Source organism: Oncorhynchus mykiss, chromosome 7, assembly GCF_057628025.1.
Source record: "Oncorhynchus mykiss isolate SJ-2025 chromosome 7, ASM5762802v1, whole genome shotgun sequence".
Lineage (NCBI taxonomy): Eukaryota > Metazoa > Chordata > Actinopteri > Salmoniformes > Salmonidae > Oncorhynchus > Oncorhynchus mykiss.
In genome coordinates, this window is record NC_143028.1 from 49,860,436 (window position 1) to 49,885,811 (window position 25,376).

The window sequence follows — 25,376 nt, forward strand, 5'->3', positions numbered from 1 at the left end:
GGAAATGAGCTATTATCAGGCTGGTTAATGCGATGCATGTCTGTTAAATTTGGAAATGAGCTATTATCAGGCTGGTTGATGCGATGCATGTCTGTTGATTTTTGGAAGAATCCACCCGCAGTCAGCCTCGCCCCACCTACAGTACTCAGCCACGTACTACTGCATTGCGGCCGTTGCAAACCGCATACTTTTTACTAAACGGTACGTGCTAAATAGTTTCCGACGGTGACTACATAGTATGCAGATTAAGTATGTAGTACACTAGTATGGGTATTCGGACACGGCAGCTGTATAGTTTACATACTAAAAAAAGACTGGTGCAGAAAAGCTGACTCACTAGATCACATATCATGACCACACTGCATCATTCAGTGCCATATGACACTATTTACAGTAGTATAGGACAGAACTAAAATATTCACAACACAGATGACTGAGTAAAAAGCAGTTAACCATGCATCTTACATACTGTATACTTTAACCTTTACCGTGCCATTTACAGTCCACTGCTCTGTCATTTTCCTTTTTTTGCAGCAGTGGCAACAATTTAGTAGTAGTGGACCACCACTTCTAAACACTAATACCCTCTAAGTACTTCCCCATGGTATTCTAAGGGCTTGGGATAGTATACCATTCTACACCAATTAAAGTGGAAATGACAACTACTCTGCAGATATGAAACAAATCATTAGAATATCAGTCAAACACATGCCCAGTTTATGCTACAAAACCAACCTTATGAGTGTTTTTAAAAATAGGTTATATTTGACAAAAAATACAATGACGTACAGTAAGGCATTGTTGGCAGAATAGATGGATGCAGTTCAATGCATGATTAATATAATTCACCAAGACATTTCTTGGTAGTCCAACAAATATTGCTATCAGGTTGTAAATCACAGCTGGCCAAGTACATTGTTTGCTGCCTCCATCCATTCGGGATGCACTGTTTCAGTTTCAATGACTCAATATTTTGGACAAAAACGGACAATTGTAACTAGGCAATGAATGTCAATACAATCAAACTAGCAAGGCAATGATCTAAAGTTGTGCTGTTGCTACTGTCTGTAACACACAGTCCAGTTCAAAGACAATGATGGCAGGCCCATGTGGTAAAATTGTTTATTTGCATATAGGTCTACTGTAGCTCTGATTGGCTATGGCACACTGGTCTGCATAGACTCTGGTCCTGGACAAGACAGATGTTTTTATTAGGTTATATTTACTGCAGTGTCTATTAATTGTCCAAACGTATGGCCGCTTTCCCAGTGATATTATATAATTTTCACAAATGCCTTACTCTACGTCATTCCCAAACATTCTATGAATTTATGCAAATAAAAAAATTAACATATCTACTGTAAGTGCTGGCTTGTCAGAAAATGTCAAAAAAATAAAAAAGGCATCATATTCTTCCTGGTGGTTTATATGAACAGATTGTAATAAGATTTCATGTTGCTAAAATGCTGTCAGTTCCACTTTAACACTCATGATGTCATATGGACAGTTCAAAGGCATGTCACACAGAGAAACACAACAGGGATCAACCGTCAACATAACTGACACACAATCTAATTCTGATACTGTGCACTAGTAACAGATCCTCAAAAAGGATCAAAATGATACTGCACACTAGGATCTTGAAAGAAACAAAAGTCTGTAATAATTGACAAATGTAAGTTCCTGTACTGTGGTAACAGCAACCCACAACAGATGGGGTTGCCAGCTCCTATGGTCTCTACATAGTGCAGTCATACAGTCATGACAATGTGGAAAACATGACACAATTATATCTGTTCCATTCATCAGCTTAGACATTGACGAACACACGGATAGGCTACATGCTGCGAAATCACAAGAACCAGGAAGCAAGTCGTCAACATAAACGTCTACAAACACATTTCAAATGGAATAGGCGTGGCGGGTGAAAGACGCGATTAGTTGAAAGGGAAATGAAAGCTAAATGTCTATTCCTGGCAGCACATAGCAGGATGGTTTAATACATCTCTTTCCAGTGTGTTTAAGACAATAACATGCAGAGAAATAGAGAGGAGATGAGAGCAGAGTGCTGCTAATGCAAACACACAGCTCATCTCAGAGCAGCACTGGCTTTAATTAAACTCTTTCAGTCAGGCAAGGAGTAAACAGCTGTCTTCATCTCCCCATTCAGCTAAACACGCTCCCATTAGCACACATCTCTCGCACACACATCCACATAGTGCACTCACTCAGACATCCACACACGCGCACACACACACACACACACACACACACACACACACACACACACACACACACACACTATTTGGCAATTCACCCTAACATGCCCCTAGCAAACAGTTGTTCTTTCCTTGTCCATTAAAGATAGCCAATTACTCAAAACACTAGGCTATGTATGTAGCCGAGGCTGTAAGAGTTGGAGGCTGCAGTATAAAGTCCTATCTGTGTTTGTACTGGAGTGGAGTGTCTAGCGGCTGCAGTACAGAAGGCGTAAGTGTCCTGCTCGGTGTTCCTCTCTAAAGAGACACATTTCAGGAACCTGTTTTTTTATTTTTTATTTATCTGTTATTTTACCAGGTAAGTTGACTGAAAACACATTCTCATTTACAGCAACGACCTGGGGAATAGTTACAGGGGAGAGGAGGGGGATGAATGAGCCAATTGTAAACTGGGGATTATTAGGTGACCGTGATGGTTTGAGGGCCAGATTGGGAATTTAGCCAGGACACCGGGGTTAACACTCCTACTCTTACGACAAGTGCCATGGGATCTTCAATGACCTCAGAGTCAGGACACCCATTTAACGTTCCATCCGAAAGACAGCATCCTACACAGGGCAGGGTCCTAAAGCCCATGGAGAGCTGGCTCACAAATAGAGAGCCTCTCTGAGTGCAAAATGAAGTTCTTATGACCCGGCTATCATGTTCATAGGGATTAAGAGACTTTTCATTTGACCCGAACACTGCACCATCAGTGACCTTTTATTGTAATAACGGCACTATACTGCATTTACACCTCTGCCAAACACTGTATATGCACTGTATTAGGGCTGTCCCCGATTTAAAAAAATCTTGATCGACCGAAAGTTGTCTGTTCTTTCGACCAATCGATTGGTCAACATTTTTAAGCGTGTATTTTTCGAAATATAGACACACCCTACGTGTTTTACTAAAATCAACTATATGCCTTGAGCTTGTCTGATGCTTAAAGCTCACGGTTTGATGAAATAAGACAAATGCCTCAAGATGGCACCAGAGATCTTGATTACCAGAAGAAAAAAACCTGACCCAACTATTCTCCTCCCGCTCCTGCTGGCTTTTGCAGATTCTGCCGTTACTCTCCTGAAGTTGCCGGTAATAGGCTACACAAGGAGTCGGTAAACTTTCTCATGTGGAATACCAATTTATCTTACAATTTTCTATCAATCTGCGTGCCAGTTATGGTTTTCATATGCACATTTTCGTGAAACGGTTTCATTGAATTTATAATGTCTTCATATCTCAAAATCATTTGTCATGTGGTTAATCAAAATTCTATCTAAATGAAAATGATACAAACCTAAAAAGTAACATCCACGGCCAACTATGTAAAAATAGCCTACATAAAGCCAACAAATAAATACACTGCAGCCTGCAGGTAGAAAATATCCTGATAAAAATAAATATCCTATAAATCACATTGGCTCCACATGGCCTGTGGGTCATGCCTGCTCCCTCTCTCTGGTGTGACATCACAGTTCTACGAGCCACCGGCCCTGGCAACTATATCACGCACACCTGTTCACCATCATTATGCACAGCTGGTCATCATTTTCCCCTTGATTACTCACCCTTTATTTAGCCCTCAGTTAACATAAGTCATTAGGTAGTATTGTTTTCTCTCACGTTCAGTACGCGGTTCATGTTTGTTAATCTGTATCGGTTCATGTTTGTTAATCTGTATCGGTTCATGTTTGTTAATCTGTATCGGTTCATGTTTGTTAATCTGTATCGGTTCATTATTAGCCTCACCTTCTGCATCCTGACTCCCGGCATATATGTTACATCCTGTCTGCAACAAACTTGAAACATTGTATCAGCTATTAACTTTGTTCTGGCCCGACCGCTAGCGAACTTGCAACATTATATAAAATTTCCCTTGCTAGTGAGCTTGGGACAGACACAGCTGGAGGCTATTTGCGCGAGGGATAAGAAACAGTGCTTGACTCAGGCGGTAGCTCACAGGAGCTGAGTACCGGCACCTCAAATGTTCTACTGCTTGAGCTCTTGTTTCTCTTATAAAATATTAGCTCAAAAGTACTGTGGAGCTTCTGCACCTAATTTAAATAGTACCAGCACCAAAAATGAGTACCGGAACTTATTTCAGTCCAAGTTAAGCACTGATAAGAAGTAATCATGTAGGCCTATTTTATGACGTTTCTATTGGATCAGAGCATGACATTTTTCCCTTTTGTGATGAGTGGTTATCAAAATATTTTTCAAATACATTGAGAAACTATTGTAATTCTCAATGGATGTAAAAACAGACTTACATTTGCTTGCTGTTTGAGGTGAAGAAAACATTACTTTGAGAAGCTCCACAGGTCATTAGTGGTGGTGCCTTAAGCCAATCATAAATACTATTAAATCCACAAATGGGCACATTTATATGCCTACATTTGTGTGCAGGTCAGGTAGCCTTTTGGCCTACTTCTATGTATAATCAGGCCAGGTAGCCTTTAGGCCTACTTCTATGTATAATCAGGCCAGGTAGCCTTTAGGCCTACTTCTATGTATAATCAGGCCAGGTAGCCTATAGGCCTACTTCTATGCATAATCAGGCCAGGTAGCCTATAGGCCTACTTCTATGCGTGCGTGTCCTTACTAAACATTGACAGGAGTGCTCCAAAAAAAAGACAATGACTAAACTTGTAAATAGAATGAAATAAACCAAAACGTGTTTCTCACAAGTGTAGCATAGGTTGTGCACTCTGCAAACAATGTGTCTATACCGACAATGAGAACAGGAAGACTGGAATAATAATGAGTGCATAAAAATAACTGAGCGTAACCAAAGTAATAGACATTGTAGATTAGAAATGTAAATGTACTACTGGTGATATGTAATGGGAAATTGATATATATTAACAATCAAAAGCAAACAATGAATGTGCACAAATTGGCGTGGGAGCGCATACTGGAGAGAGGAGTGCATGGTCAATCCGACGTCTGCATTGGCCATGCAGCATTTACTCCTCAGCAGGAGTCAGGGCATTCCTACTTCTTGTGCTTCGTGGAGCAGAGCTGTTGTCAAATAAGTGAGTTTGTGTTAATACAGGATGTACCGCCCCTACCTACCGTCAACCGATCATGTCCATGCGGAGGTATACAGAGCCCTTAACAATGTTCCAAAATTTGGGAGGCACATGGCGACGTGGTACAGAACTTGATTTGGCCTCTGCATGCCTCTGGAGGCTCTGCTATTGCATCACACCCTCCATATGGAGCCTCCTTCCACATTTTCAGATCAAGCAGAAATGGGCTATTAGTCGAGGCCTCTGCAATGGATTAGTTCACTGAGATGGGCGCAAATATGTGTACACATAAATACTTGTTACTGCTCGACTAAAACAATCTCGGGCGACCAAACGCCTAAAGACCAAACAATTGAACAGTCAACTAACTGGGGTCAGCCCTACACTGTATAAATTTGTCATGGCAGCATCCCTTCCTCTGCATATATATATACAGTGCCTTGCGAAAGTATTCGGCCCCCTTGAACTTTGCGACCTTTTGCCACATTTCAGGCTTCAAACATAAAGATATAAAACTGTATTTTTTTGTGAAGAATCAACAACAAGTGGGACACAATCATGAAGTGGAACGACATTTATTGGATATTTCAAACTTTTTTAACAAATCAAAAACTGAAAAATTGGGCGTGCAAAATTATTCAGTCCCTTTACTTTCAGTGCAGCAAACTCTCTCCAGAAGTTCAGTGAGGATCTCTGAATGATCCAATGTTGACCTAAATGACTAATGATGATAAATACAATCCACCTGTGTGTAATCAAGTCTCCGTATAAATGCACCTGCACTGTGATAGTCTCAGAGGTCCGTTAAAAACGCAGAGAGCATCATGAAGAACAAGGAACACACCAGGCAGGTCCGAGATACTGTTGTGAAGAAGTTTAAAGCCGGATTTGGATACAAAAAGATTTCCCAAGCTTTAAACATCCCAAGGAGCACTGTGCAAGCGATAATATTGAAATGGAAGGAGTATCAGACCACTGCAAATCTACCAAGACCTGGCCGTCCCTCTAAACTTTCAGCTCATACAAGGAGAAGACTGATCAGAGATGCAGCCAAGAGGCCCATGATCACTCTGGATGAACTGCAGAGATCTACAGCTGAGGTGGGAGACTCTGTCCATAGGACAACAATCAGTCGTATATTGCACAAATCTGGCCTTTATGGAAGAGTGGCAAGAAGAAAGCAATTTCTTAAAGATATCCATAAAAAGTGTTGTTTAAAGTTTGCCACAAGCCACCTGGGAGACACACCAAACGTGGAAGAAGGTGCTCTGGTCAGATGAAACCAAAATTGAACTTTTTGGCAACAATGCAAAACGTTATGTTTGGCGTAAAAGCAACACAGCTCATCACACTGAACACACCATCCCCACTGTCAAACATGGTGGTGGCAGCATCATGGTTTGGGCCTGCTTTTCTTCAGCAGGGACAGGGAAGATGGTTAAAATTGATGGGAAGATGGATGGAGCCAAATACAGGACCATTCTGGAAGAAAACCTGATGGAGTCTGCAAAAGACCTGAGACTGGGACGGAGATTTGTCTTCCAACAAGACAATGATCCAAAACATAAAGCAAAATCTACAATGGAATGGTTCAAAAATAAACATATCCAGGTGTTAGAATGGCCAATTCAAAGTCCAGACCTGAATCCAATCGAGAATCTGTGGAAAGAACTGAAAACTGCTGTTCACAAATGCTCTCCATCCAACCTCACTGAGCTCGAGCTGTTTTGCACATCTCTCGATGTGCAAAACTGATAGAGACATACCCCAAGCGACTTACCGCTGTAATCGCAGCAAAAGGTGGCGCTACAAAGTATTAACTTAAGGGGGCTGAATAATTTTGCACGCCCAATTTTTCAGTTTTTGATTTGTTAAAAAAGTTTGAAATATCCAATAAATGTCGTTCCACTTCATGATTGTGTCCCACTTGTTGTTGATTCTTCACAACAAAATACAGTTTTATATCTTTATGTTTGAAGCCTGAAATGTGGCAAAAGGTCGCAAAGTTCAAGGGGGGCGAATACTTTCGCAAGGCACTGTATATACTGTATATTCCCGCTGTAAATTGTATATCCTCACTGTAACTCAGTTTTACTCCAGTGTTTTATGTTTTCTGTATTTATATTGTTTATCCTGTATGTTGACTTTGTCTGTACATTGTCTATTGCTGGCAGCATCTATTCACTAAGTCAAATTCTGGGTATGTGTAAATGTAATTGAGAAAAAAGTGATTCTGATTAGCCAACACCCAAATCAAAAACACCCAATCATTTTGTAACCCACACTACATATAGGCCAATGTACCCATGCTTGGAACTCTGAGGGGTAAAAACAGCTACAGAACTGAGATTACCTAAATTCAATCACTTGACAACAAAAGACGTTGGATGACTTTGAAATATAGCCTGACACGTCTCAAGCTAAACTCCTAAACAGGAGCATGCATCCATGTTGCAGCTTTCATATGTAAATTGCACCCATTTCCTGCAATCATCTTCTTTGTAAACACTGACCTGTTCAGGTATGGTCTAAAAATGACAAGACTTAAAAGTAGCACAGCCAATGCAGATGGACTGCTGAATCATATACTGTAGATAGGCTAGGCACCAGGCGGTGTTGCTCCATCTCTGCTAGTTAACTCACACCTGAACAACACAGCAGTGTGATTTAAACACCATCTGCTCAGCTCACACACAGACACATCACTCTGCCAGTTAGTTATACTGGGTGCTGTAATCTGGTGTGTCATCCACCCCCAAAATCTGAGGGGGCACAAAGTACGTGAGTACTGCTGGGGGGTGGATTTGGGCGGGCCATCCTGAAGTTGGATCATTTTTCAAACACCTGAAACAGCTTTTTCTTGCAATCTAGTCATAATCATTCTTCTTAATTGTGTCAAAAATATGTATATTTTTCTGCATATCTAACTATGCCTCTTGAGCTGTCTGTATTCTCCTGACTGGTGGTTCTTTTTTCAAATAAACAACATATTCCTCTCTATTGAAAGGAATGTGAGTCTTATTCAGTACATTTAGTTATTGCTTGCCTACCAACCTTGTCAGCAGGCATAAAATCAAGCTTTATTTACAGCACATTTCATACATGGAATGCAATGCGCTTTACAGGAAACAACTAATAAAAAAACTATGAAAATAAAATCTGAAATATTTACTACACAACAAACATAAGATAAAAAAAACAAAAGAATTACAAAACTGAACAACTAAAAAGCACCCTAAGGAAAAGCAAAGCTAAAAATATGTTTTAAGATCTATTTTAAATATCTCCACAGTTTCAGACCCCTCAGTTTTTCTGGCAGGCTATTACAGAGGCTGGGGGCATAATAACTAAAGACTGCCTCTCCATGCCTCTTGGTCCGAGGCTTTGGGAAGGCCTCGGACCAAGAGCCAGAGGACCCGATGGACCTACTGGGTACATAACTTAAAAGCATGTCTGACATGTATTGGGGTGCACAATTGTGGATTGATTTAAAAACCAATAGAATAATCTTAAAATTAATTCTAAAACTCACAGGCAGCCAGTGCAGAGAACTTAAAACTGGTGTGTGCTCTCCGGTGTAAGCAGCACTCTGGTCTGGTCTTGGTCAGGAGCCGTGCTGCAGCAATCTGTATGTTTTGCAGTTGACCAATGGCTTTCTTGGGTAGACCAGACAGGAGATCAATACAGTAGTCAAACCTGCTTGTAATAAAAGCATGGATGAGTCTCACTGTATCAGCCTGAGAGAGAAATGACTGCACATTGGCAAGGTTCCTCAGGTGGTAAAAAGCTATTTTGGTCACATTTCTAATGTGTGATTCAACATTTAGTTCAAAATCTAAAATAACACCTAGGTTTTTTACCTGGTGTTTTATCTTTATTGCCTGTAAATTCAAATGTGCGCCTAGATTCTCTCTCTGTGCTTTGTCTCCAACAATAAGTACCTCGGTCTTATCTTGATTTAGCTGGAGGAAGTTTTGAGCCATCCAAGATTTTAAATCACTAATACAGTCTAATCAATTTTCCGTGGAACTAAAATCCGTGTGACACAGAAATAAAAGTTGTGTATCATCTGCGCAGCAGTGAAAATTAATGCTGTGCTTTCTGATAATGCTGCCAATGGGGTAACATATATAAACTGAACAGTACCGGAACTAAATTCTAACCTTGTCGAACGCCACATGTGATATGTATTTTCTCTGAGTTATGATCACCACAGGTGACAAACTCTCGACCGGTTAAATAGGTCCTAAACCAATTCAGAACTGTACTGGAGAGGCCAACCCACCTCTCCAGTCTGTCCAGAAGGACATCATGGTCAACAGCGTCGCATGCAGCACTTAAAACTAAGAGTACAATGACATAGAGCTGTTTGGCATCTGTGTTAGCTCTAATACCATGTCCCACTTTAACTAAGGCTCTGTGCTGTGGTGGGCATGAACACCAGACTGGACCTTTTCAAAAATAAAGTTGCCACTTAAAAAAATGATTTAGCTGTTTGAACACCAATGCCAGCAATTATAGTTAGACAAACTAGCTACTCTAACTTGATTGAATTAGCTTCTTGGTAGCTCGTTATGAATGACACATGGAGAGAATCACTGGGGAGAATCACTGGGGACAGGGGAACATGAACATCTACCTCCCCACATGATTCATCCTCTTTGAATAAGAATAAACCTACTTTCCTCCACCTGATTTGCCTTGTGGTCTGTGTTATTGAAGAGTAACATCAACTGCTAACATTTGGTGCCATGACCCGGATGAATAGGTCTGAACAACAAGAAAAACTCAACTGTGTGTTGATCCAGAAGAAAGAGAGAAGGCTGAGTGCAACCCACTTTGGGGAGTCAACTCTTAATCTCCTTATTGATGGCAGAAGTCCTGGGTGAGTCTAGACCAATATCATTTTAAAAGAACCAAATCAGGTTCAAATGAATGCATGCAGTGAGTGATACGTATCTGTGATGTTTAAGGTTCAAGTCCTTTGTTCTCTATTATAGGTGTTTGAGTCCTCTATTAAAGAGTCCTTTCTTTTTGTGGAACCTTCTTGTTGCATAGAAGTGAGTTGCTAGTTGAGTAGTAATTTTTACACTTGTGGTTAATGTAAGCCTTCAACAAGCTTTTTGAAGTGAATATACATTTGTATGGGTAGCCAGGCCCTACAGAGACAATTTGTTCTAGAACAGGTTTGAGTCCTCAAAAGAGGATATATTTTGGGGTTAAATGAATATATAAACATAGAGATATATATTATACAACTTTAAAAGTTATTATAATGCCATTGTTAAGTGAGAAAACCACTCTGGAAAAGGACGGAAGAGATATTTTAAATTCACTGTTTAGTGATATGAAGAACCATTTCAAAGTAGAGAAGTGTAGGCAAGAGATAATGAAGAAATATTCCGTCATTGTTGACAAAGATGGAATATGGAATCTGTCTGATGTATAAAAAGCTTGGGTAAAAATACAGAGGATGTCTAATTCCTTGACAAAGACAGGATGGTCTAACTGTTTTAGCCGAAGTAAGAAAACGGGATGATAAATTCTTTCTGGAGAATCGTGACAAGACATTGAAGAGAGATAAAGAAAGTTTAAGGGCACTCGGTGAACAGATCAAAACCTTGAATAAATTCAACAATTACAGGCAAGGGTCGTAAAAACAGACTTGACCCCCACCTGTGGACCATTTGTTCCCTCAATCTACCCTCACACTGAGTTGCGCAAGGATGATCGGGTTTCAAGCATCTGGTCAGCACTGCCTGGCTTTGAGTCAACAGATACTGACAGCAGTGACGAATGATGTCTTAGGCCAACCAGAACACAGGCTGTAAAGGGTAGTAAATTAAAATCTCACGTGACAGTAATCACACACAAATCAGCATCTCCAAAACAGTTGGATGAATGGTCAAAAATGTTGAAAACATGAGACCATTTGAAGCGCTATAGTGTTATAAGAAACTCTACAATCTACGTCCTTATGATGGGTACAGTTATTAGCCTTTGTTTTGAACAACCGTGAACATGGTGTACTTGAAGAAAAGGTTTATAGAGCTGTGGGTGGTGAAGAGCAAGATGTGGCCGATGGATGGAGAGCCATGTATGTTTTCCTTAGGGGTCTGACCAAAACAACCACCAATTGGGGAGAAAACCAAATGTGTTCAAAAACCGAAAGAACCGCTTGTTGAATTTGAAGAAAGGTTTAGAGCAGAGGTGTTTAGACACAGTGGGTTACCCGACATGGAAGATGAAAATGCACTCAATTCCTCAGAGCCTGGTTCCTCTCTAGGTTTCTTCCTAGGTTCTGGCTTTTCTAGGGAGTTTTTCCTAGCCTTCTACATCTGCATTACTTGCTGTTTGGGGTTTCAGGTTGGGTTTCTGTATAAGCACTTTGTGACATCAGCTGATGTAAAAAGGGCTTTATAAATACATTTGATTTGATTTACATTTTGCACGCCCAATTTTTCAGTTTTTGATTTGTTAAAAAAGTTTGAAATATCCAATAAATGTCGTTCCACTTCATGATTGTGTCCCACTTGTTGTTGATTCTTCACAAAAAAAATACAGTTTTATATCTTTATGTTTGAAGCCTGAAATGTGGCAAAAGGTCGCAAAGTTCAAGGGGGCCGAATACTTTCGCAAGGCACTGTATTAGTCCTACAGTTAGTGCATTCATCTTAATTTAGCTAGGAGGGAGAACCACATATCACAGTCATTGTAAGTACATTTTTCCTCAAAGTAGCTATCAGCAAAGTCAGAGCTAGTGTTGGGGAAAGAGTCAAGTGAGAGTGTTAGTTCACTAAAGGCTTTTTCTTTGGCTCTATATCTTATAGGATTAACTCCCCACCTGCCATGCCAGCCAGTTGGATATTCTGCATTTTCTCTGAGAAGCCAAGAAGGGCTGCTTTAAATAATCATAAGCAGTTTTGCGTGCATCATTAATTCAGTTCTGACTAAAGACATTTAATCATTCCTGGGAGGAGGAGGATGAGGCACGGGCTGGGCTGCCAGTAGTGAGTTGTGGTGCAGGCACATAACGGAGCAGCTCTGACTCTGGTGAACTCTGGTAGCTAGCTACTGGACATTTCTTTCTCTTTCCATAACCTTGAGATGAACACTTGGATGCTTTGCTTGGCCCGGTGGGGAGGGGAGGTCAGTCATGTGACCAGCCTGCTGCCCCCAGGGATGGATCTGTCATCTTTCATTCAGATCACGGCTTCAAAGCGGGAATTGGAACGGACCCATGCATGCAAAGCTGAATTGAATATGAAGCGATGGACAGCGATGGTCATCCTCTGGACATCCATCCTTGGCTGACAATGGAAAGTACTATCATGTTCAGGTGGGATAACAATGCCCTATGGCCAGTGTACCATGGCCATGGCTCACAGGTTTATAGGCATGTGAGACCAAGTCGAACATCACTCTCCAGTTATACTGAGCAGCATTTTCTCCATGTTTTTCCCTTTATCCTTCATGTACTGTAGCTGAAGGAGGCCAGTAACTGAAAGCTTGCTAGATCAAATCCTCGAGCTGACAAGGTAAAAATCTGTCATTTTCCCCCTGAGCAATGCAGTTAACCCACTGTTCTCCGGGCTCCGATGACGTGTATGTCGATTAAGGCAGCCCCCACATCTCTCTGATTCAGAGGGGTTGGTTTAAATGCAGAAGACACATTTCAGTTGACTAGGTATCCCTCTTTCCCATATAGCCGTTGTCCCTCCACTTCTCTGGGTTAGCTACACCTGGCTTGGGTGTCCACAGCACACCTGTCTGCCATTGGTCCACCCACAGGACACATTAGAGTCTAACCATAATCACCATTAGGCAAGAAAAATACTCACTAGAGAGGACTACAGAATGACTCCATGGCCTCTGTGCTTAATGAGCAGAAACATAATTTATTATGCTTGGAAAGCCTGGGTTTCTATGAGGAGTTTGAGGAGTAGGGCACAGTTTTATCCCATTGTGAAATTGCAGAGGCAAATTCAAATAAAACTGAATTGAAGTGAGCTGAATTGTGTCCCAATACACCTGCTGTTCTACGCTGAAACTGTGTGAGGGCTCTCACATTCGGTCCAGTGCTGAAAGTTGAGAGTATAGTGGCCCAATTCTCTGCTCTGCAGCGCTGGAAAGAGTTTACTTAAAGGGGAATGTCAGGGAGATGCACACTGACAGAGCACAGAGTAGCCCAGCCTGCATCCTTCCAGGCACAGGGCTAACACTACGCCACACACACACACACACACACACACACACACACACCGTAGCTCACACACAAATCAAAAACACATCGGTTCAGTCCCACCAAGAAATGCTCAACATGTGGGCACAAGTTTACACAAATTGAAATGAAGAGACAGAAAAAGCCCTCATTGCCCTGAGCTGAACCCGTCTATTAATTCTTATCATCATTGTGTTTGTCGACATGACTAGGCAGCCGCTAGCGTGGCAGATAAGAGGGCCGCTTCTGTGCATTCAGAGTTTCAACATAGTCCTGTCAATATCTGTCCCTTTCAAATGGCTGTCCTCCATGTAATCATATATGCAATGGAAAGCAGTGGGTTGATCTTAGAAGATCTACAACTGACATGGTGGACATTAAGAATCAGCGACAGCAGAGGTTGAGGCATGGTCAAATAGAATTTCTTAAAAACACGGAGTTGAATAAAGTCGGCTCATGTTTCCTCTCGTATCTGGAAACATACACAGTTTATCTGAGTACTGCAGCTATACGAACGGGATGCTCGTTCACTGACAATGCAGATTCATTCCAAATCAATTCCACTAAGGACAAAGCTACAGGACAGCCTTTTCTGCGCCCGCAGCTTTTTGCCTAGACTGTGGGTTTAAAAGACATTCCATTTGACAACCATCCCCCCTAAACTATCAGCATGCATGAAGAAGCTCTAATGATTTTAATTATTCACCCCACACAAACCACTTCATTCTTCACCCCACACAAACCACGTGTTTATGCATGTAAATACCACCTCTAAAATGTTCATTGCTTTGATTAATTGCTTTCTTTTTTAAGAACACAGTAGACATTTTGTTCCAAATAAGTACATTTTGGGGGTAGGGGAGAGTGGGGTAAGTTGTGCCAAAGGGTTAGATGAGCCACCCTTTGTGTATGGTTTCCTAGAAACAAGGGTGGCTCAACTAACCCTTTGGCTCAACAAAGTATAACATCAGAACCAAAGTGAACATCTTGGTCATGTTCTGTTATAATCTCCACCCGGCACAGCCAGAAGAGGACTGGCCACCCCACATAGCCTGGTTCCTCTCTAGGTTTCTTCCTAGGTTTTGGACTTTCTAGGGAGTTTTTCCTAGCCACCGTGCTTCTACACCTGCATTGCTTGTTGTTTGGGGTTTTAGGCTGGGTTTCTGTACAGCACTTTGAGATATCAGCTGATGTACGAAGGGCTATATAAATACATTTGATTAGATTTTTTGATTTAGAACCAAAGTGACATTTTGACTCCTCACACCCCACCTCTTCCTAAATATGTAATAATATGTAATATTCAGGAAAAACAAGAGATCTTCCTAGAATCTGTGAAGGAAGAAACTACATGGAAAAAGTGGTAAGCAAGTAAGGATGAAAAAACACATTTTCAAGTCAAATAAATGTATTGTGTTATAGGTTTCATGATGCTTGTATCGTAATTAAATTATATAATTTATTAATTTATTTTATATAAATTATATAACTGTACGGTTTGGTGGAGGAGGAATAATGATCTGGGGCTGTTTTTCATGGTTCGGGCTAGGCCCCTTAGTTCCCGTGAAGGGAAATCTTAACACTACAGCATACAATGACATTCTGTCCTGTTTCTGCATGACAATGCTCCCGTGCACAAACCGAGTTCCATACAGAAATGGTTTGTTGAAATCGGTGCGGAAGAACTTGACTGACTTGCACAGATCCCTAACCTCAACCTGATCAAACACCTTTGTGATGAATTGAAACGCCGACTGCAAGCCAGGTCTAAGGGGGGGCAAACTCTATATTAATGCCCTTGATTTTGGAATGAGATGTTCGACTTGAACTCTATTGGAGGGATGCAATACCATTCCTCCACGAGAAATTCCATAATTTAGTGTTTTGTTGATGGTGGTGGAAAATGCTGTCTCAGGCGCTGCTGCAGAATCTCCCATAAGTGTTCAATTGGGTTGAGATCTGGTGACTGAAACAGCCATGGCATATGGCTTATATCATTTTCATGCTTATCAAACCATTCAGTGACCACTCGTGCCCTATGGATGGGGACATTGTCATTCTATGGGGGCAATTGTTATACATGACCCTAAACATGTTGGGATGTTAATTGCTTAATTAACTCAGGAACCACACCTGTGTGGAAGCATCTGCTTTCAATATACTTTGTATCCCTGAAATACTCAAGTATTTCCATTATTTTGGCAGTTACCTGTGTATAAAGCACAGAAAAATCACGTGTTTGACTGCACTGGGCCTTTAAGTTTGTTGGCCACGCCCACTAATTGGCCTCACCTGATCTTAACTTCTTAGGGGTCAAATCCCGTTAACGGGATCGATTTGACAACATCCGGTGAAATGGCGTAGCGCCAAATTCAAATTAAACTATTAGAAATATTTAACTTTCATACAATCACAAGTGCAATATGCCAAATGAAAGCTTTTCTTCTTGTTAATCCAGCCACCGTGTCAGATTTCAAAAATACTTTAGGGCGAAAGCAAACCATGCTATTTTCTGAGGACAGCACCACATCAAACAAACACAGACAATCATATTTCATCCTGCCAGGCGCGACACAAAACTCAGAAATAATTATATAATTCAAGCCTTACCTTTGAAGATCTTCTTTTGTTGGCACTCTAATATGTCCCATAAACATCACAAATGGTCCTTTTGTTAGATTAATTCCGTCGTTATATCTCCAAAATGTACCTGTAATCTTTGTCCAAACATTTCAAACAACTTTCCTAATATAAAAACATTTAAACGCTCGTAATCTAACACCTGCATCAGACCAAGTGTAAAACAGCTAAGTGCGTTGTTAGATGTTTTTTTGCCCTGCCATGTCACTTTACAGATGATCTCTGCTAAAAACAGAATCACTTGGTTTATCCGTCTATCTGGGACCGCTGAAACTTCATAACAACGTTCACTACAAATACAAGTTGCTAATGTCCTTGCAAATCATACAAAAAAGTGACATAAAAATATGTTTCAAATGAAAACAGAGATGACTGCCTTAAAATATAAACAGTAGGCTATAAACCTATTTCAATCATATTGAAATACATTTCATGTTCAATCAATTGAGTTCTATTTTCTGTCACTGGACACCATCATCAGCTGTCACTGGACACCATCACCCACTGTCACAGGACACCATCACTCACTGTCACTGGACACCATCACCCACTGTCACTGGACACCATCACCATCACCCACTGTCACTGGACACCATCACCCACTGTCACTGGACACCATCACCAGCTGTCACTGGACACCATCATCAGCTGTCACTGGACACCATCACCCACTGTCACAGGACACCATCACTCACTGTCACTGGACACCATCACCAGCTGTCACTGGACACCATCATCAGCTGTCACTGGACACCATCACCCACTGTCACTGGACACCATCACCCACTGTCACTGGACACCATCATCAGCTGTCACTGGACACCATCACCAGCTGTCACTGGACACCATCATCAGCTGTCACTGGACACCATCACCCACTGTCACTGGACACCATCACCCACTGTCACTGGACACCATCATCAGCTGTCACTGGACACCATCACCCACTGTCACAGGACACCATCACTCACTGTCACTGGACACCATCACCCACTGTCACTGGACACCATCACCCACTGTCACTGGACACCATCACCAGCTGTCACAGGACACCATCACCAGCTGTCACAGGACACCACCACCCACTGTCACAGGACACCATCACCCACTGTCAGAGGACTAGAGGTCGACCGATTATGATTTTTCAACGCTGATACCGATTATTGGAGGACCAAAAAAAGCCGATACCGAATAATCGGACAATTTTTATAAATATATTTGTAATGATGACAATTACAACAATAATGAATGAACAATGAGCACTTTTATTTTAACTTAATATAATACATAAATAAAATAAATTAATTTAGTCTCAAATAAATAATGAAACATGTTCAATTTGGTTTAAATAATGCACAGTGTTGGAGAAGAAAGTAAAAGTGCAATATGTGCCATGTAAAAAAGTTTTAGGTTGTAGTTATTATAGGAATTATAGGACTATTTCTCTCTATACCATTTGTATTTCATATACCTTTGACTATTGGATGTTCTAATAGGTGCTTTAATATTGCCAGCCTAATCACGAGAGTTGATAGGCTTGAAGTCATAAACAGCACTGTGCTTAAAGCATTGCTAAGAGCTGCTGGCAAACGCAGGAAATGGCTGTTTGAATGAATGTTTACCAGCCTGCTGCTGCCTACCACCGCTCAGTCAGACTGCTCTATCAAATATTAAATCATAGACTTAATTATAATATAATAAACACACAGAAAGACGAGCCTTAGGTCATTAATATGGTCAAATCCGGAAACTATCATTTTGAAAACAAAACGTTTATTCTTTCAGTGAAATACAGAATCGTTACGTATTTTATCGAAAGGGTGGCAACCCTAAGTCTAAATATTGCTGTTACATTGCACAACCTTCAATGTTATGTCATAATTATGTAAAATTCTAGCAAATTAATTACGGTCTTTGTTAGGAAGAAATGGACTTCACACAGTTCGCAAAGAGCCAGGCGGCCCAAACTGCTGCATATACCCTGACTCTGTTGCACAGAACGCAAGAGAAGTGACACAATTTCCCTAGTTAATATTGCCTGCTGACATTAATTTATTTTAACTAAATATGCAGTTTTAAAAAATATAGTTGTGTATTGATTTTAAGAAAGGCATTGATGTAAATGGTTAAGTACATTTGTGCAACAATTGTGTTTTTTTCGCTAATGCACTTTTGATAAATCATCACCCGTTTGGCGAAGTTGAAGTAGGCTGTGATTCGATGATAAATTAACAGGCACCGCATTGATTATATGCAACGCAGGTCAAGCTAGTTAAACTAGTAATATCATCGGATGGTAGGGGACGCCATGTGTGACTGACGTGTTTTCCGTTTGCTGGTATTGGTATTGGTATTCTTAAAGTTTATGTGAATTCTGCAGCAGAACCGTATTTATTTTCAAATATTAATTTGGTGATCCCTTTCCGTAAAAACCAAGACTACTTTGCTTCCGAATGTCAGCATGTCGACCAAACATAAGGCCAAAAGCATGACTTTGAGAAAACCCGGCCTACAAGACCCGCTCTCATCACCGCCCTCTCCTGAGTCTGAGGGCCCGGGGACGCACACTTTACCCGGGGGCGCGGCTTGGCCTGGCGGCGCTGAAATGAACATTCTCGAGGCCATCAAACTACTACGCTCTGAGATAGTTGAAATGAAAGCACAGGTGGTTGCTACGATTGAGGCCAGAATACAGGAGGTTTCTGATACTTTAAAAGCAGATTTAACCATCCTGCGGAACGAGACTGTGCCAGCAATCACATTACTCAAAACAACAACTGCATCACACACTACAACGATTGCAGCACTGGAGACCTCCGCTACTAATGTCTCCGACTTAACTACATCCCTGGTGGCTGAAGTTAAACGCCTAGCTGCGGATTTGAAAAAGGTGAAGGAGAGCTGTGTGAGTTTAGAGGGATTCTCTCGCCGCAATAATCTGAGACTTGTATCGGTCCCAGAGTCCGCGGAAATGCATCGCGCCACAGATTTCGTTTCAGGGCTGCTGAAGGATGTTCTTGCCTTAGATGAAAAGCCCCTGATTGATCGAGCCCACCGGTCGCTGCGCTCAAAGCCCCGGGATGGGGAGAGGCCCCGTGACATAATTCTTCGAGTGCACTTTTTTCATGAGAAGATGGAGATCCTCCGGCGAGCCCGCAATACCACTCTGAGCTTTCAAGGACAGAGCTTCTCCATCTACCAGGACTACTCCCCCACTGTTTCCAGGCAGCGTGCAGCTTTTGGACAGGCCAAACGAGTACTTCGGGACCATCCAAGTGTGAAGTATGGACTGCGATTCCCGGCCCATTTATGGATATCTCATGAGGGTAAAGACTATACATTTGAATCTCCAGATGAGGCTATGGCTCACATTCAACGTCACATCAAGAAGTCTTGAATATACTCACAGTTCAGCAACTGTTGCTTGCGAACTGTGGATAGTAAGTAACCCACTTGTATAGTTGGCGAAACTATTCAGGCTTATTTGATGTGATCTAATGTTTTGATCATCTACTGTGCGTGCCTTATCTCGCTCACCTATTTAGTTTGTTTACACATTGTCTCAGTGACTCAAAATATTTTTGGTTATTTGTTTACTGCATCCGTTTGCATTGACCCAGTAAACAGTAAATGTCTCCCGAGGCTACACGGTTTTTGGGGCCTCACTTTAATTTTAAAAGTTTTGAGCGTCATTTATGCCCAGCAAACGTTCAACTACGCACACATAGTTTTTTGGTATTGGTTGTAAGCTGTCTCAGCGTCAACTAGACTACTATTATAATTACTATTATTTTTGATTGTCTTACTATGATTTCCTTACTTCAAATTAGATTTTTGGCTGAGAGCCTTTATACATTTGATTTATTTTCTCTCTCAATGCCTGTTATAAGACTGGGAATACAATTATATACATCTACAAGTGGTGCTTTTGTCATTCCGTTTGCACAAGGGATTTGCCTTTTTTTTATTTGAAAAAATACATACAAATCTTTCTTTTTGCTGCTTGATCCACTAACAAAACGCGACTTTAAAGAGCGGGACTGTGGGTTTAGGTTTAAGACCGCACTCTCACAGACATACTGTGCGAAGAGAACATGTTCTATTTAGGCTCGTACCTCGTTTGGGGAGGTATCGTCTGGGATGGGGGGAGGGGGGGGCAGGTTGAATTGTTCAGTTCTAATGTTGTCATTCTGTCTTTTCTGTTTTTTTTTTCGTTTTTTTTTTCTGTACTTTTTCCAAACATTTACCACCGTACATTATTACTCTGAGACAAGTTATTCTGGGGGTTTTGGGCGCTCATTGCTTTTCCATTCTATGCTCTGATGACAGGGTTGAATAACGGGAATGCCCAGAGGGGCCGAAATAATGCAATCAAGTACATTTCTTGGAACACCAAAGGAGTTAACAACCCGGTGAAGCGTAAGACGGTGTTGACACACTTAAAGGGTTTGAATGAAAATATTGAATTTCTACAAGAGACTCACTTGAGGACTGGTGAGCATTTTAGAATGCGTAAGGACTGGGTTGGTCAAGTGTTCCACTCAAACTTTCATAGTAAATCAAGAGGTGCTGCTATTCTGGTTGATAAAGCTACTCCCTTTGTAGCTTCTGAGGTTATTGCTGATCCTAAGGGACGATACGTCATAGTAACCGGTGAACTGTTTTCTACCCCTCTTGTTTTGGCTAGTGTTTATGCTCCCAATTGGGATGACACAAGTTTCATTTCTTCCTTTCTGTCTGCTATTCCCAATTTAGATTCTCATTTGTTGATTTTAGGGGGGGATTTCAACTGTAAAATGTCCCCAGTTCTTGACAAGTCCTCACAAACAAATACAGGCCCATCTAAACGTGCCCTACTTATTCAATCCTTTCTTCAGAAATATGCTATGTTTGAGGCCTGGCGTTTCCTACATCCTACAGATAGACAGTATTCCTTTTATTCTCATGTTCATCAAACATACTCCCGGATTGATTACTTCTTTTTGGACAAAAAACTTCTGCCTAACCTTCGGCAGTGTACTTACGAGAGTATTGTTATGTCTGACCATTCACCATTAGTGCTTGAACTAGAGTTTCCCCAGCGACGTCCTATGTGTTATCAATGGCGTCTCAACCCCATTTTACTCTCAGATAAGGAGTTTGTCAATTTCATTTCTTCTGAAATCACCTTATTCCTAGAAACTAATTCAACACCAGGTATGTCCTGCTCGATACAAAGTCTATGAACAAGGCGACAAGGCCAGTAAACTCCTTGCGCATCAGATCCGTAAATCTGAGGCCTCACGTTTAATCCCACAAATAAGGACCCCGTCTGGTGCCACCACAGTTATACATAAAGAGATCAATGATCAATTTAAACTGCGCTATACACCTCTGAATCCCCTCAAGACCCCTTGCTGATTGACTCCTTCTTTAATGGCTTGAATATGCCTTCAATTGATACAGACTGCCATGACTGTCTAGAAGAAGAGTTTACGCTTGAGGAGATTGCAACAGCAGTGTCCGCAATGAAAAGTGGTAAATCACCGGGTCCGGACGGTTTTCCAACCAAATTTTACAGGACGTTTTCTGGTCTGCTTTGCCCATTCTTGTCTCGACTATTTGCAGAGTGCCTCAATACTTCAAAGCTACCGCCTAGTCTTTATCAGGCTTCAATTTCATTACTACTAAAGAAAAACAAAGACCCCCTGGAATGTGGATCCTATCGCCCAATCTCGCTTTTAAACTGTGATTACAAAATCCTAGCTAAGCTTTTAGCCATCCGTATGGAAGGCTTGCTGCACCAAGTAATACACTCTGACCAGACTGGCTTTGTGAGAAATAGCCATTTATTTTTCAATATTAGGCGCCTTATGAATATACTGTACTCCCCAGCGTCGGAGGACCCGGAGGTGGTGGTCTCACTTGATGCCGAAAAAGCGTTTGACCGCGTTGAGTGGGATTACCTAACAGCTGCCCTTTATAGATTTGGCGTTGGCCCCAAATTCATTGCGTGGATAAAGATTCTTTATTTTTCCCCCATGGCTTCGGTACGGACTAATAACTTGCCCTCTGACTATTTTCCCTTGCACAGCGGATCCAGACAGGGTTGCCCACTCTAGACCTTGTTGTTTGCTTTGGCAATCGAGCCTCTCGCCATTGCACTACGCTTTAATGATGCCATTCTTGGCATAATCAAGGCGGGCTGGGAGCAGAAAGTCTCGCTATATGCTGACGACCTCCATTTGTTTATCTCCAACCCCGATACCTCATTGCCACGTGCCCTATCTGTTCTTAAAAAGTTTGGATCAATCTCAGGGTACAAGCTGAATCTAGGCAAGAGTGAGCTTTTTCCAGTAAACAAGGCTGCTTTAAAGTGCTCTTTTACAAGTTCTCAGTTTAGGATTGTCCGGGATCAATTCACTTTTGAATTTATTTCAGGAAAACGTTGTTGCTCTAGCAGACAGATTGAAACAATCTTTTACTTTTTGGAATTCGCTACCCCTTTCTCTTATCGGAAGGATTAATGTCATTAAAATGAATATGTTGCCCAAATTTTTATATTTATTTCAATGTTTACCCATTTTTATTCCAAAATCTTTTTTTATTTCACTGGATCAAACATTCATGCATTTTATTTGGGATGGCAAGGTACCACGGATTGGTAGAAAACATTTACAGAAGCCTAGGTCATTGGGGGGTTTAGCTCTACCAAATTTTCAGACATACTACTGGGCTGCAAATTTCAGAGCCGTTCTGTACTGGCTGCAGACTGATCCTACTGGCCCTAGACCACTCTGGGTCCAGATGGAGTCTGAATCGTGTAAACCTGCAGCACTTTCCTCTGTGCTGTGCCCGTCTCTCCCAGTGTCCCTAGGCAAAAGGTGTGTCAACCCAATTGTAAAGCAGTCTCTTAAAATTTGGAATCAGTTCCGTTTAGCCTATAGCCTCCGAGGCTTTTCTCTATCAGGCCCAATCAATCAGAACATTTTATTTCCTCCATCTTTGAATGATGGGGCTTTTGGCATTTGGCACTCACTAGGCCTCTCCTCGCTAGCCCAATTATTCTTTGATGATACATTTGCCTCTTTTTCTCAGCTGCAGGAAAATTTCAATCTCCCCAATCCCACTTTTTCCTCTATCTCCAGACTATAAACTTTGTCAGGGCTAACACACCTGGATTTCCCAATAGGCCTGCGAATACAGCTATAGAGAGCATCTTGGAGTTGAACAAGCTTCCTAGGGGCGCAATTTCAGATGTATATGCAATCATTCATGACTTACAGAACCCTTCTTTGGTGCCTTTAAAGACTCGATGGGAAAAGGATTTGGGGGAGGAACTTGGGGAAGACGCCTGGGAATCTGTGCTGCACAGGGTGCACTCGTCCTCTTTTAGCACTAGACACAGCCTCATTCAATTCAAGGTGGTTCACCGTATCCACTGGTCGGGGGCCGAACTTGGAAGAATATTCTCTGATTTTGATCCTACCTGTGTCAGATGTAAAGTGGAACCAGCCACACTGTTGCATATGTTTTGGGGCTGTCATAAACTGTCAGGTTTCTGGGAATTAATATTTAAATGTTTATCTGATATATGAGACACTGCTATAGATCCGTCTCCCCTTACAGCCCTTTTTGGAGTACTGCCCATGGGTACTCCCCTATCAAGAATCCAGTCGGACACTGTTGCTTATACAACTCTTTTAGCTAGACGGCTAATACTACAGAACTGGAAGATGGCAGCTCCCCCATCTTATAAATATTGGGCGAGGGATGTGTTGTGCTCTCTGAAACTAGAAAAATTCAATTCAATTCACGTGGGAACCCCAAACTGTTTGATGAGGCTTGGGCTCCATTCCGGTCTTGCTTTAAACAGTCCATCCTCTGATGGCATTCCAATTAAAACTAAAATAAGTCTGTGACTTAAGGGTTGGAGGAGGTTCTCTCTATGTTTTTGCTGGGGGGGGGGCATTAAGGTCCATGTGCTTATTGATTGTGATCCGCAGATGCCTTGTTCATCTTGCCCAGGCAGAGACTGAAGTGTGAGCTTGTTTTTCCCAGTTATTTTTACATTTTGTTCACGCCTACATGAATAATCATTTTATTTTTTTATTTTAAAGCATTGTAAACTTTTTTTTTGGTCCAGTGGATGGTCGGTCTGTGGCCATGACTGTCTGTGAGTGGTTGCATTTCTCCACCCTTATCCCTTGACTGCTTACAGGAACAATGGTGAGGTGTTTGCTCTGTCCCTGTACTATAGATTGCCCTTTAACCTCTGTAGCCTTCTGCCTGGTGTGTTTAACTTGTCTAAAGTATGGTATCTTTAAAGCTATTTTTTTATTTGTATTTTTATTTGTATTTTTTTCTAGTTGAGTATATTATTTATATTGCTTTGTGTTGTCTGTGTGTGTGTGTGTAAAACTTAATAAACAGAGTTTAAAAAATAAATAAATAAATAAATAGTAATATCATCAACCATGTGTAGTTAACTAGTGATTATGTTAAGATTTATTGTTTTTTTATAAGATAAGTTTAATGCTATCTAGCACCTTACCTTGGCTCCTTGCAGCCATAAGGTCCTTTTGATGCTGCACTTGTGTAACAAGTGGTCAGCCTGCCATGCAGTCTCCTCGTGGAGTGCAATGTAATCGGCCATAATCGCCGTTCAAAAATGAAGATTACCGATTGTTATGAAAACTTGAAATCGGCCCTAATTAATCGGCCATGCTGGTTGACCTCTACATGGGACACCATCACCCACTGTCACAGGAAAACCACACCCACTTACCCCGAGACGGCTCAACTTACCTCATATTGGGGTTAAGTTTTGCTGTTTTCAACTATTATGTTACCATGAATTAGAATTATTTCCAGGGATACACAACATCCTGAAAAATTGTTAGAAAGAATACTATATTTCCCTTGACATAGTCATGCTGAATGTAAAAAATGGCTCAAAATCCCTACGCCAATTTTTTTTATTATTCTGTTATAATAGAAACACAGCTCAGCTTCCTATGAGTCTCCAATATTGCCTAACATAGAACTAATGGTGAGTAGTTGTTAGTTGACAAGGTTGAAAATGTTGTTCCCTCTTATTCAAACCATTAGAACAGAGAGTTTCTGCTGATTGGACCCTCCTGCACTATATTGGGGTCTTTACTGAGCATGGAAGGATTACTAATATACATCACACGGGGGAAATTAGATTCTAATCATTTAAGAGAACAACTTCCATCAATC

General features: G+C 41.3%; 1 protein-coding gene across 7 annotated transcripts in view; it reads right to left on the bottom strand.

Moving 5' to 3' along the window:
• Window positions 1-25,376, bottom strand: part of LOC110528020 (voltage-gated potassium channel subunit beta-2) — a 153,738-nt gene that overhangs the window by 43,874 nt on the left and 84,488 nt on the right. The window lies entirely within an intron of this gene.